This window comes from Megalobrama amblycephala, linkage group LG7 (assembly GCF_018812025.1).
Source record: "Megalobrama amblycephala isolate DHTTF-2021 linkage group LG7, ASM1881202v1, whole genome shotgun sequence".
Classification (NCBI taxonomy): Eukaryota; Metazoa; Chordata; class Actinopteri; order Cypriniformes; family Xenocyprididae; genus Megalobrama; species Megalobrama amblycephala.
The window spans coordinates 29564402-29580149 of record NC_063050.1 but is presented as its reverse complement, the minus strand read 5'-3'; the positions used below and the strand labels follow the sequence as shown (position 1 = coordinate 29580149).

General features: G+C 34.6%; 1 long non-coding RNA gene across 1 annotated transcript; it reads right to left on the bottom strand.

Moving 5' to 3' along the window:
- Window positions 1-13588: 13588 nt before the first annotated feature.
- On the bottom strand, window positions 13589-15260 carry LOC125271436. The gene is made up of 3 exons (XR_007185612.1): window positions 15093-15260; window positions 14240-14359; window positions 13589-13721 (listed from the first exon to the last, which is right to left on the bottom strand). It is a non-coding gene; the product is annotated as an uncharacterized LOC125271436 (long non-coding RNA).
- Between the last annotated feature and the right edge of the window lie 488 nt (window positions 15261-15748).

Here is a 15748-nt window from a genome sequence, read left to right as displayed (position 1 = left end):
TCCAAAATTCCCTCTGTAAAAACCTTTGAATTTAATATGTCCAAAAAATTAAATGAGAACTGTGAACCTGACGTCATCCAATATTCAGATTTTTGTTCTAGAAATATATGCAAATTAGCGCATATTTAATTAGATAACGCCTCGTTTGCATATTTAAGCATTACATTTTAGAAAACTTGTAATACAAAAAATTTTTGCAATATTTTTAATGTAATCAATCACCTGGGTAGTCTGGGTAAACCCAGCCTGATCTGCCGGCGATTTGATTTTGCTCGGCAACTCAGTCTGGAAACCCGTGCATTTATTTCTGCTGCGCTGTTACACTTTTGCGGGAACCAATCACAGACTGGCTTATCCACCTTGCTCGCTATTGGCGGGTATAACACGATGACGATAGAGAAGCGACGGCAAGCAGCTTTCAAACTCTATCTGATCTACCCATCTCTCGCACGACCGTCACTCCAAAATAACAATGCACAATCACAGTGACGCCGATTGTGTTACATTTTAGAAAACTTGTAATACAAAAAATGTTTGCAATTTTTAATGTAATTAATCACCTGGGGTAATATGGTGATATCTATTAGTTTTTTTTTTTTTTTACCCTATTCACCTGGGGTGTCTCTTTTCCATTTCAGAATGCTACCAGACAGGACCGTCTTATCTACAATGCACATGAGATCATTTATGCCATCCAAAATGGGAACAGTGATTTTGAGATGGGACTCTGATACAACTGATGAAGATGAATGTGGAGATACCTGTGAATTGAAAATAAAAAAAATAAATAAAAACTATGACCACCCATATGATGATTATATGGACATCACACCAGCAAAACCAAGCTATTCAAGAACACAGACCATGCTCTGTGATAGATATCAATGGCTGAGAAAGGTAAATTTTAGGTAAAAGTGAGAAAAAAATAATGGAAGCATTTGAGAATTTAATAAACAGTCATAGAATGGCTTTCAGTAAACTTCAACCCACTAAAGATTATGTGTCCCTGGCAGCATTTAACAAAACCCAGCAAAGCACAATGCGCATACTACAATGCACTGGCAAAGCTTTGCCTTATTATTGTGTTCATGGCAAATCTAAACCACAGCGAATGTCCTGAAGCATATATACTAGTGTAGTGTTTGGCAGGTGATGACAAAAACCGTCACAGAACATTACAAACCCATCACATTCTCACTATGGCTCATTGGCTTGCTGCTGTGCACTCTTGAACCCTCTAACAGTTGATGTGTTATAAGAAGGTTAGAGAAGTTTGATTTACTTCTCATGCTTCAAGCACCAAACACTATTGTTTAATCATTTCCCCTCCTCCTCTCTCTCTTTCTCTCTCTCTCTCTCTCTCTCTCTCTCTCTCTCTGTAATTGTAGCTCACCTTCTTTGACTTCTTTAATTCAATTGACCAGAAACATAATGTCAGAGGACATTCCTTTGCCTCTGGTATGGAAAGGGTACAGAATGTGTTACTGAGGTTAAAAATAGCATGACACCCCTTACTAATCCCCAAGATGCCTTACAAACACTCATCAGAATTATATAGAAATGTATAGAGCCCATTCTGTATTTTCACCAGTATTATTATTATTTTTTTTTTTTTTAATGTAAATATTAAACACATTATTGCACATTTTTTTTTATTTGGTGAGGCATTTATTGTTTTCAGCAAATAAATGTACAGTTTTCAATAATTTATTTTAATTTTATATCAAGATGTTATATACATATTAATCTTTTTCATAATAGACTGCATGATCTAAGTTGGATTTATCTGTCATATGAATGATGGCTTTGAAAACCATTCTTAAAGACTGCAGTTTGATTCCATATGAAATAGCATTAACATAGTGACGCTCTACAAATGCATATTCAGTCCACTTTGCACAGCTGATATCAGCTGATATGTCCTACCTCTAGTATGTTAATACTCTACGTCATACCTGTCCAGTTTTATTTGGACAATAAAAGTGATCTTCTGTGCTCTGTAAATAAAAACAGTGTGCATATGGCTTCTCTCTTTTGCTGTCCAAATAAAGTTGTCAGCACTTCTCTGTGCAGTCCTCAGAGGGCAAGATTTATGGAATAATCCACTTTACTCCAGATATCCTTATCATCCTTCCAGTGCTTCCTAGGCTCAAGGCTTCCTTTTCTTCCACAGAGCTTAGAAAGGAGTGAGGGTTGAGGAGATTGCGAGGAGAGCTGGTCAAAACTAAATGAATTAGAATAAAATATCTGACAGCATTTTATTTATTTATTTACTTACTTATTTTTGTAGAGCAAAACGATATTTTGTACAATGTCCTCAATTGGATCACTGCATTGGCTACCTTCGGATCTCTCAAGTCCCTGTATTTTTACAACTTCTCTAGTTCTTGTTATTTTAAATTCCTTATCCAAGGATTTGAAGGGTAGTTGCAGCTTGTTGTGATGTATGTAAAGCACAGTGCTGCTCAGACTCTTCAGCTGCCCCAGCCAGCTCCTGGGGTAGTTACTGACTTTCTTCTCCAAGATCTCAACTGTTGAAATTGGCACTGCATTTTCAACAAGGGGCCACAGATTCTAGGGAGAATGCTGTTGATACACCCAGGCAGGCTGGATTTATCTACAGATTTCAGCCAGCAAACCAACTCTATGCAGGTGGCCTTGATAGATCTTGTGTCCCTCAGAAAACTGTCAAACACCTTGCCTAGGCTCCTGACTGGCTTTTCTGAGATAGTTGGGATGGCTGTACCTGCAATGTGGAATCTTAAATTTGTCTTCAAACTTCCCTTTCTTCAGCACCATGCGGAACTGGTCTATCCGGGTTAAGTTCTCCTCTTTCGGGATCCATACTGCTTCAGCCACTTTGCACTGCTCTGGAATGTTTCCCGTTCTCCAGAAGACACGCAGAATCCTTCACAAATGCTGCAGGACTTTGGGGCATTTCTTATACACTTTGTATGAGGTGTTACTTGGTCCAGGTACAAAGCCTGCCCTTGCCTTTCGAACAACTTCTCTGACTTTGGCTGCAGCTCTGAGTCAAACTGTACATTCGGTTCAGGGGGGTCTATTAAGATGTTGCACTCTCCAAACTCCTGTTCTCTCTTGGGATCACTGTATGTCATACTTGGGTATTGATCCATGTTTTCCTGTGTCAGGCCTGATCCATGTCTTCCATAATGTTGTTTTTCTTACAGTTATATATGATAAGTTAAAGTAATATAATTTTATATAAATATATTACTGTATTATTACATACTTATGAATGTATTTTAAGTTGTAAATATTAAACTAATTACATTAAATTAAATTAATAAAAGTCATCATTAAAATGAACTTTGCTTAAAATATGAAGAATAAGCTATTCCCCCGCCCCAATTTGGCTAATTTTTGACTCCGACTTTTAACTCAGAAATTGCTAGCAAATTTCACAGTAACACTTTTGAATCCTATTCCGTCATTAATGAATAACTACACAGGAAATGAGTAATGCACTATTAACATTTTAGGAACTGCAATTAACTAACAGTTCACTATTAGCTAATCAATAACTACTATTTTTTTTTTTTTTTCATACCTCCCGGAGAACTACTAAGAACTATACAGGTTCATAAGTGAAGATCATGGTAGCCCACTAATAATGACTCAAGGGTTACCAAATACATCTGAAGGAATTACTATCCAAAATTTTTCAAAAACCTAAAAAGCTTACAATGACTTTAGTCATTACTAGGGAGTTGTCATGTTTTTCACTTTAGAATACTGATCCAAATAATTGGTAATTCCTTCTAAAGGATTTGGTAATACTTGAGTCATTACTAGTAGGTTAACATGAACTTTACTTCAGAAGTAATTATAGTATTATTTATGTTAATTATGAACCTGTATATAGTAGTTCTTAGTAGTTGTCTGGGAGATATAAAAAAATAAATAAATAAATAGTAGTTATTGATTAGCTAATAGCGAACTACCACTACAACAAATCATTACATATACATTAATGACCAAACAGTATTCTAAAATATTGCCAATTTCACAAATAATTACAAACAAAATGCAAGTAACACATTGATTTAAATGTGAAATTTTAATGTGGAAAAACTGAAATTGTGTTTTCTTGTAAAATGTACTCTAATGATCTTTATCTATATGGATTTTTTAAAGTTGACTTTTTCTGATAGAGTAAGAAAAATCTTAGACAGTGAAATGAGAGAGAATTAGCCAGGTCAGTTAAAGTCAGCAAGGTGATTTCTGCTCCGATACAAGACCTAGTGCAGTCAGCTTATTTATCTTATTGGCATGCAGAATGAACCCCAGGTAGAGCGGTCTGTACTGTATAACACAAGTGCCGATTCTGCAGCTCTGCCACACTGCAGGCAAGCAGGAATGAATCTCTCAGCTGTCATTGTCGCTGTCTGACACAAGTTCAATTTCACACCAGTCAAAGATGATGTTGGCAAAAACACTTGCAAAACCCAAAAGTAAACAGAGTTAGCGCTGAAGTAGACCTACAAACAAAGTGCAACAGCCTCAGATTATTGCTTACAAAGGGAAAAAGGGTTGTGTGAAGCTAGATCTTACAGCAGAGTACAGCTCATCTTTTTCCATAAGCAGCACTCATTACATTACATAAGAACCTTCACAACACTTATTTTTATTTCATGGCAACTCTGCAAATTTATTCAAACATTCTGTGAAAAACTAGGTTAGGCATTTCACAAAAATATAATATCAACAAAACAGCGTTTGCAGGATTGTGGTATAATGTGGCTAGTATTGATGTACTAGCATTCTCAGCATGAATTGCCAACTAACATCTTGCCTCCATAACTGCTATACGAAAACATAAAACAATTTTGAAATGTATTGTTTTTAAAAACCATACAAAATAAGCTGGTACTGGCAAGAATGAAAACTGGGTGCTGAAACCAGCTGTTGATATACATTATATCAGCCTCCTGTTTGCTAGTGTAATCCCATTACTGATAAAACACTCACATTCTCATAAATGAGGAGTTGCTTTTCTATAATTCTTTAGAGGGGGCTTTGGTTTACATTGCACAGATTTTGCCAGATTTCTAATTGATCTTGTTCTACATTACAAATGAGTCATCCATATTAGCGTTGGCCCTTTCTCAAAGAGAACAACACCCCCTCTCTTATCCCCACATTGCAGGCGTTCATTAGCATTGAACGGTGACTGCACCCTGGCACTCACGGTGCCATGCAATGGATATGAATAGTTAATGTGTCATGGAAAGTTCTTGTTTGACTTTTGGTTGGTTGGTTTTGTTTTGAGACTTTGGAAGGGAGAACATGCTCAAAACATGGTGAATTCCTCAGGTTTCTACTTTTATACATTAATGACCAACTGCAAAACATCCAATATAATTAATGGATGAAAGGATGTTTGTGTGGAAATAGCTGTGTGTTGGTATGTTTTCTGTGATAATACTGATATTTGTGGACACAGAGACACTATTTAACTACTACCTTAAATGTGATGTGGTTAATTTGATTTGCACAATTTCATAAAATTTGTGTGAATAAATGTCAGGTTAGTAATTCATTTCTTACAAATGTTCATTGCTTACAAGTAATAGTTCATTCCCACCCTCCCCCCACCACCCAAAAAAAAAAAAAAAAAAAAAAAAAAAAAAAGATTTTGTCTTGTTTCCAAGTCCAAATGTCTAAAAAAATTTAAATCAAGAAGTATTTTCTAGACAACTAAAAATTACCATCTTGTTTACAGAAAAAAAAAAAAAAAGTCAAAATTAAGTGAGTTTTTCCTTAAAACAAGCAAAATAATCTGCCAATGGGGTAAGCAAAATAATTCTGTTTTCGGTTTGAAATAAGATTATTCTGCTTACCCCATTGGCAGATTATTTTGCTTGAAAACAAGACAAGACTAGAAACAAGACAAAAACTCCAAGTAAGAAAAGTATTTTTTGCAATGTAGCTGTCCTGTAGTGCTATAACATTCCTGTAGATCAAATAAGATTTGCTTTGGATAAATGCATAAATGCGTAAATGTCACGTAAATATGAAAATCATTCAAACACCTTTATATTGTTCCAAGCCTGCATGAATTTCTATTTTCTGTGGAACAAAAGGAAAAATTTTAAGAATGAAAGGTAAGATAAGGTAAGATGCCATCTGAGGACTTTTCATTTGAACACCAACAAAACTTCTGTCATTGGATAAAAGTTGAATGTTGTATATGAAATTATTAATTGTTAATTTTGAAATGTGCTACTGGTGAAGAGTCATTTAAATTTATATTTATAAACTACAAATGTATTCTTTATTTTTGTATATATACAGTTAACCAAAAATTATTCAGACAGTAGATATAATAGTGAGTGCAGTACACTATAGTTCATTTATGTAAGTGAGGATAGCAAAATAAAGTAAACTGTGACATATTACACCTAAAAAAATCTTCATACAGTGGACTACCAGTAAAACTGATAAAAATTTGGGACCAAAAATTATTCAGACACTTTTACCTGACCATGTTTTGCTTAAATGTTATCTGACATAATTAAGATTAATCTTTTCTGACACAGTTGTAGTGTCTGGACCAATCAGACACACAATTATTCATTATATTTAATGAATAATCCAGAAACACACTCTCTCAAAGTTCTGTGAACCCATCTCCCTAAAACTGCTACTAGCATCCAAAACTGCAACACACAGGCTGAATCAGGTGTCCTGTTACAGGACACAGGAACACTGATAAGAACCTTTTTATGATCAGAAAGAATTTGCAGAGGCTTGAGACTGACTCAATTCTTTCCGAGAAGGAAAAATAAACCATTTTAATCCTATATATTCTATATATAGCCTCTTGAGAAATGTATAAACATGTATCAAATTTTCCTATCACATTATTTTCCTTTTATAGGGTTTGGCCTATGTATTAATTCTCTCTTTTGAACTCTTTTGGTATTATTGTTTCAGAGTTGCATACTATGGTTAACTAAAATCACATGGGTAGCATGTTTGGTATCGATGGACTTCAACTTTCGTTTCCTATTTGGTAATTTATGTTACATGTTGCTAACTCTGTGACACAATAATATTACAAAAATCTAGAAGGTTCTTCTCTCATACATCCAATCCAATGTCTTATGCTAATATATTACTAGAGAACAAAGACTCGTAAAAAAGTTCCATCCGAAGGAACAACTCCTTATTGGCTCAGACACCTCGAGAGGGTGTGACATCTTCACTTTAAAATTACTGATCACAGGATCACAGCCCCTTTCTATCTCTCTTTTACTGAGAAAACTCTGATGTGAAGATGATGCTAAGAAGCTACAAGCTTCTAAGGAACCCCAAGCTTGTGCCAGGCCCCGGCCTAGACTTTTCATTCACCAAAGATCCTCTGAGTCCAACTGGTTCTCTCTCATCAAGACAACATCAGCAAAGATCAACTGGAGCCTCAACAAATTGCATTAGGACGGTTCAATTTAAATAGGCGAGACATGCAAGTATCAAACTTAGTCTCATTATTTGATACATTAAGTATCCTTTACTCCCCTTTAAAAAAAGGGTTTGTTAGAACTAAACTGATGGTTTGCTCAAGGCTGTTGATCTGTTGAATTTCAAATAACGCAATAACTTCTTGCTTTCCTGTATTCTGCTTCAGCTCTCTCTTTCCCTTGGTAAACTGTTGCATGAATGTGTGTGAATGTTAAAGTAGTTTAAATGTTTAGTCTAGTTAATAAAGTCTTGTTCATGTCACACTTAAAGTTGTCTGTGTTTCATGCTCATATACTTTAGTCCCTATTCATGCAGATCCTGACTACATGCTCTGTAGTACTGTACAATAAGAATGTTATTTCCCATAACCTGGAAATTAACATTTCTTAGAATTAATAAACAATTAACACTGAGTGTTATTTGGCCAAACAGGTTAATTGATTGTAATATTAATTTTATTACATTTAGTTGATCCAAATATTTATAATTAATTATAACTAGTTATGATTAATTATTCATATATCTTTTGAGCTAATTTGCTACACAGTTTAACTCTGAGATCTTGCCATATTGTATTACCCTTTTTTTTTTTTTTTTTTTTTTAATTATAGTGAATAAACTGTAATAATAAATTAAATGTTCAAGGTTTCTGAATAAATCTTGGTTACTGTGCAAAAGTCTTAGGCCACCACCAGCTTTGTTGGTTTAGCAATGTTTTAATGACCATCCATATTTATTTTTTGGTCTTTATTACAATACAAAGAGAAAATACAGGAAATATGTACACAAAATGTACTTGCCACCTTAGCTTATAAGTCATTTTTTTCTTTTTTTCCTGTTTTTCATATATATATATATATATATATATATATATATATATATATATATATAGTGCAAAAGTCTTGGGCCACCGTTAGATGTTGTTTTAGCAATGGTATACTGACCTATAATTATTTCTCAGTCTCTTTATTAGAATATAACCAGAAAATACAGGAAATTTGTATGCAGTCTGTATTTTCTCTTTGTTAGGGATTGCACAGTCAACTAGTCAACTTTAATGCTCTAACGCACTTTATGAAATGTAATATTGTAACGTTGGGCCTGTTGGGTAGCAGAATTTCAGTGATTTTTGGGGGGTTTAGCCTTGTTATCTAGGTCCCTATTATCTAGGTCCCTAGATAATACTAATCCCGTGTGAATAGGGCTTAAGGGTTTATTTGCAGGGTGTACTGCTTATGTAGCCCCATAACAGTAACCATATACATTTATAATCACACAATATTAATTATTGGACGAGTCATATTTTTTATGAAAAAATATTTATTTTAAAAAATATGTTCAGATCGTATTTACAAAACCTGATGAACTGAATGAAAACTTTGGCATTTATATGATTTATCACTGTTCATAGCCATGTTCAATTATGATAGTCCCAAAGGCAGTTTTGTCATTTTAAAAGTAACCTTCCCAACTCTGTCCATGACACAGTGTCTCGTTCCCCTTCCCAGGGAAGTAGGGTTACCTACGTAACCTAGATGATTTATTGTATGCCATCTGTTTTTGTGAAAAAATTTATGTTCAGTCTTACCAGGGAATTTAGCATTACAAAATAAAAATGCTATATTTCACATATTTTTCCTAAGTGGCTCCCTTTTTGTCATTTTCGAATTAGCAATTTTTCCCCATTTATTTACATCAATAAAATATTGAATGGTGCATCATCATACTGTATACAGTAAATTTATCGCTCAGTATGTACAGTATGTATTTAACAGTAAATACAAACTGTTTTGTTACATGGAAGAAAGAAAGTCAGGTTTGGTGCAACATGAGGTTGAGCAAATAATGAGAGAGTTTTCATTTTTGTGTGAACTATTCCTTAAAGTGTGTATGACATCATGCTGAAAATAGGACTTTCATACATCTTGTCAATCGTATTGTTCCTGCATAAAATATGAAAACAATACCCCAACCGCAATACAACAAAAAACAGCACACTAACAGAACCACAGGATGTTGAGAGTGTTTGAGGGATGGTAAGACAGAGCAGTGCAGCATTTTTTGATGATTTGTCGACTACAGAGGAAGAGTGGTGCCTGTGGCATAACTCTCCACAGGGAGCCAGCGCAGAGAGAGAATGCTATGCAGATGATTCCTACCGGATCCTCACGCACAGATTTGACAGCCAGAAAAAGAAGCAGAAGGTGATAGAGACAGGAGGATAAGAATCAAGAAACTGCCTTTAGTTACTTAAGACATGGGTACAAACTGGTAAACTGATTAGCAGGTTGTACTTTGTACTGCAGTCAATCTGCTGCAGTTTAATTACATGACTAAGTGATACTTGTACACAACATATAATTTAATAGTAATTATTGTGGAAGAGCTTGTAATTACTTATAAATGGTTATTGTTTTAGTAATCAACTATATCAATGTGTAATGCATGTAACATGGACACAGTAATGTGTTGCCATTTAATGATAGAAGAAAGAACTAAACACAACTTTAAAAAAGTTTTCTTTGCCCTTCTTATAGTGTGACAGCTTTGAAAAAAATAAAATAAAATTACACTGCAGATGTAGGGTGGTTTTGAGCTTTTTATGGAAAGGATTTTTTTTTTTTCCCCCTAAGAATATTCCCAGGGCTTAGTCACTGTTGTAGTTATACATTTTTTAGAATGTGTGTGTGTGTGTGTGTGTGTGTGTGTGAACTTCAACAATCTGTATGCGTCAAATCTTTAACAATAACACTCAACATTAACTAGAATACTACTTGTGTACATTTGCTTGTTTTCATTTCCTAAACAGTACGACTTTGCAAACAATGGTTTGTTTTGCATTTTTTTCCCCTGCATTTTGACATTTGCCCTCGACTGTACCTTTGTGTATTTAAAGACAATAGTGTTTAGAGAATTTAGTGGAAAACATTCTCACACTCCCTTTTTTCTGTTTGTTCTGAATCTTAAAGGGCACCTATTATGCTTTTTTTTTTTTTTTTTTTTTTTTTTACAAGATTTAATATAAGTCTCAGGTGTCCCCAAGTTTCAGCTAAAAACACCCTACAGATCATTTATTATACCACATTGAAAATGCCAGTTTTTGAGCGAGCGAAAAATTCGCTGTTTTTGTGTGTCTCTTTAAATGCAAAGAGGCCAGAGGGTGGAGCCAGTGGTGATCATCTCTATCGCGGACACGCTCACGTGACTTTGCAATTCTTCATCATCATGAAAGTTTATCATCTGCATGCGTTTTAAAGCCATATCAGTCTAAACTTCTGATATATGGTTTTCTGAGTGTACACACCCAGTGCATGCGCTCAGAGAGCTGGATGTCAGACGGGACGGAGCATCCCATGAGTATTAAACTAAGTTGTCTTTCATGTGTTATTGTGATTAAATTGTCAAATACACAAGGTTATTTCAGAAACTCAGTGAAGAAAGTTCACATAAACCCAGTTGGTTATTTCTGTGAATGTATACAGCAAGTAAAAAAAATCACATTTAGATCTTTGAATTAAAGTGAAAGCAGCGTAATATACATTGCATCCGAAAAGTATTCACAGCGCTTCACTTTTTCCACATTTTGTTAAGTTACAGCTTTATTCCAAAAGGGATTAAGTAAATTTTTTACAAAAATTCTACAAACAATACACTGTAAAAAATTTACCCGTAAATTTACGGTAAAATACTGGCAGCTGTGGTGCCAGCACTTTACCGTAATTTTACGGTTTCAACGCCGTTTTTCCGTTTTACGGTTTTAATACTGTTTTTCCATTTTACGGTTATAATACAGTTTTTCCATTTTACGGTTTCAACACCGTTTTTCTATTTTACAGCCGTGCTGTAATTTCACAGTAAAATACTGGCAGCTGTGGTTCCAGCCATTTACCGTAATTTTACGGTTTCAACACTGTTTTACATTGTACTTGCAGCAATGGTTACAGCTATAATTCTACAATACAGAAAAATTAAAACAATACATAATACATACTTAACACATCTCTAGTATATCTAGTATATAATGCAATGTCAAACTATTTTTCACTAGATGGAGAGAAAATAAATAAAGAAGAAATAGATTATGGTGCATCATTTGCTATTTATTAAAACATGCAAAAAATAGGCATTGACAAATTGACTGAAACTGACCCAAACTGATTATCAACATAAATACAAACAATAAGTTAAAGGGTTAGTTCACCCCAAAATTAAAATTCTGTCATTAAGTACTCACCCTCATGTTGTTCCAAACCCGTAAGGCTTTCGTTCATCTTCCGAACACAAATTAAGATCTTTTTGATTACAGAAGCTGTCAGATTTCCATCCATTGACTGCCTTTTTATCTACCACTTTGATGCTTCAAAACCTTCATAAAGAGATAGGACAACTACTCCATATGAATCGAGCGGTTTAGACCAAATTTTCTGAAGAGACTTGATTGCTTGTTATGAGGAAAAGATTTAATTTAGGCTTTTACTCGCATGTAAACATTGATCAGCAAACATAAGCAGAAGCTCAACATAACTTGAATAATGCACAAGAACAAACCTCTTCCGGAAGCTCAAACGTGCTGAGTAACCAATGAGGTTTATTCTCAAAGCAGGTTAGGTTGAGCTTCTGCTTATATGTTCTCTGATCAATGTTTACGTGCAAGTAAAAGCCTAAATTAATTCTTTTCATCATAACAAGTGACTAGTATGCTCATAAGGATTAGTTTTCCAATCTCTTTATAAAGTTTTTGAAGCGTCAAAGTGGTAGTTACAAAGGCAGTCAATGGATGGAAATCTGACAGCATTATATCATTAAAAAGATTATAATTTGTGTTCCAAAGATAAACAAAGGTCTTACGGGTGTGGAACGACATGAGGGTATGTAATTAATGACAGAAATTTTATTTTGGGGGAACTAACCCTTTAAGAAAAGGGAAAATAGCACTTGCTTTAACCAACACAAATATTTTTGAATTTGTTAAAAAAATTTAATCATCATTTTATCCCACAATTGCCTTTCTTCAGCAGAACACAAACATTCTTAGAATCAGTATCAGAGCCCTGGTGAGAAGCACGAGTTTAAAGTTGAGAATGTTTTAGTTATTGATTTGTTTCTTTAATCACAATGGTGGAAGCCATTTTCTTGCATTGTATGCATCCTACAAAGCTTGAATTTCCTCCAGATTAAAAATATGCTTTTGTGTTCTTATAAAGAAAGTCATATACACCATTGGATGGCATCAGGGTAAGTAAATAATGAAAATATTTATTTTTGAAACCAAACTGCAATAAAACAATGAAAAACAATGTCAAAGAGAAAAGTGTAAATTGTACAGTCTGATGAGAGAAACTGTAAGTTAAAGGTTTAGTTCACTTTCAAGTAAAATTTTCCTGATAATTTACTCGCCCCCATGTCATCCAAGATGTCCATGTCCTTCTTTCTTCAGTCAAAAAGAAATGAAGGTTTTTGATGAAAACATTCCAGGATTATTCTCCTTATAGTGGACTTCAATGGCCTCCAAATGGCTGAAGGTCAAAATTACTGTTTCAGTGCAGCTTCAAAGAGCTTTAAATAATACCAGATGAGGAATAAGCGTCTTATCTAGCATAACGATATGTCATTTTCGAAAAATGCAAATGTATTTGCTTTATAAACACAAATGATCGCCTTCCAAGTGGTTCCACCCAAAGCGCACTTTCGTATTCTTCAAGCTTACGCTGTATGTCCTACGCCTTCCTTATTTAATTTACGGAACGAACGCGGCCATAAGTAGAATAGGGAATGCGTAAGACATACAGCGTAAGCTTTTTGAAGAATACGAAAGTGCGGTTTTGGTGGAACCACTTGGAAGGTGATCATTTGTGTTTATAAAGCATATACAGTTGTATTTTTTTTTAGAAAATGACCGATTGTTTCTCTAGATAAGACCCTTATTCCTCGTCTGGGATCGCTTAAAGCCCTTTGAAGCTGCACTGAAACTGTAATTTTGACCTTCAACCGTTTGGAGACCAGTTAAGTCCACTATAAGGAGAATAATCCTGGAATGTTTTCATCAAAAACCTTAATTTCTTTTCGACTGAAGAAAGAAAGACATGAACATCTTGGATGACATGGGGGTGAGTAAATTATTAGGAAAAATTTTTTTGAAAGTGAACTAATCCTTTAACCTTTAGAAAAGATTACATTACACCAACTTTGGATAGATCTGGAAAGAGGTCTGATGAAACTGGTCAACACGCCCAGGTCTGAGAAGAAAACATATTAAGAAAATGTTAGTGACTATATATATTGCACATGGAAAAGACAGTTATTATTAACACTACACACAGTTTTAAATTGAACAGAAACGGAACTGTTTAGTTGAATGTTTTTTTTACATAATTAGAAACTTGTAAACTACATAAACGAGGGTGTTTTTTACATTAGAAAAAAAACAACAAGACAAAATATCATCTTAACAAAAGCAGGGGTATGCAAAAGATTTTGTGAATGTCTGTTTTCCAGGTAGCCACAGAAGAGTGAATAATTATTGATTGATTGATTGAGTGAGTGTGTGTCTGAAAGCTATGGGTGTATTCTGCATATGCTACTGGAAACATGCATGTGAATTTGCATGTGCCTCATAAATGCACAGATAACACTGCATGTGTTACATGTGTGCATAAAGTTTGCAAAAGTGCATAACTCTGATTTTACTAGGAATACATGTAAATCAATTTAAAGGCTCCTATAAAAGAAAATCAAACCACTTTTGCAATATTACCTGTTTATACTACAGCTGTTCAAGGCAGTAGTTCCAGGCATCTTGAGGATTTATTTGACCGCATTACAGTTCCATATCACTTCGCCAAACGATTTCAGTCATCTCAAAGGTCCTTAGAGCCTAAAAACCGCAAAAGAACCAAACCCCACAAAGAAATTGATCAAGCAAATAAATATAACAAACAAGAGGATAAAAATGAAAAACCTTTTCCATGTTTTATTGTCTAACCCATACTCTCATTCTCCCGCTCTTTATCACATACAAACGCACACACATATAGTGCAGATGCACATAGACTTAAACATACACTGAAACTTTATCAATAAAATAATTTTGCAATTAAAAAGCACTGTGACATTTCTCAGATGTGATGTAATAACGTAAGTTCTAAAATGACGATCTGAATTAGCAACGGAGGACTGGGATGAGATGTGTAATAAATACATTTACATACAATATCGTTTTAAGAACAAAAACCTGAAAAATGTCTTGAAATACAACATCTGAACAATATCTTGTGGTGTGATGACCGAGGAGGAATAACGTTACTTGACGACGGGCCGCTTCGAGTCGTGGCTGCATTACAATCTCGGATAGGCCCATGCATTGTTTTTCTAATAACGGCACGTCGTCAGTTATTCCAAAACCTAACGTTAAAATCGGAGTTTGGAGAACACTAACTACTGAAATGCCTCACCGTTGATAACTGTCTATCTGTGTCTTTTACAGTCTATGGGCTGTCTTTCAGTAACACGCGATTCGCGCCAACAGCCAAAAATATCTCAAAAGCCACAAAAAAGGCGATTTTACAATTTGAGTGCAACATAAAAGAACAACAAAGAAATAATCTTACCTTGAACAGTTTCCTTCTTTAGCACACGCAGACGAAGAGATTCCTTCGGTTGACCGCAGCGCTTTCTGCAGGAGTTTGAATGAGGCTCGTTGAAGATGCTCCGCCCCCATGTGCTGTTTTTTACAGTATTAGACCGTTTTTCTCAGGAACAAACCTTTTTACTGTTAAGTGCTGTAAATTTACTGCAAGTAATTCATTTACCAACCATTAGCTGTAAATTTACAGGATTTAACTGTTTATTGAAATTACGGTATTTTACTGTTGGAAATTGGCTGTAAATTTACAGCCATTTTTTACAGTGTACCCTATAATGACAATGTGAAAGTTTGTGAAGTTTGTTTGAAATCTTGAAAACGAAAGATCACATTTACATAAGTATTCACAGCCTTTGCCATGACACACAAAATTGAGCTCAGGTGCATCCTTCAATTTAAAAAAATATGTTTAAATACCAAGATCTGCATTTACACATTTGGCTGATGATGCATCCAAACCAGCAAGTAGTTTTGTTGTGCTTTCAGAGTATACATTATGCTTTGCTAGTAAATGGTTACATTTTATTTTTAAGTATATTATTGTTATGGTGTGATTATACATTTAAGTCATCAGTAATGTTAATTAACTACATGTACTTACTTTAGGTTAAGGGTTAGGAA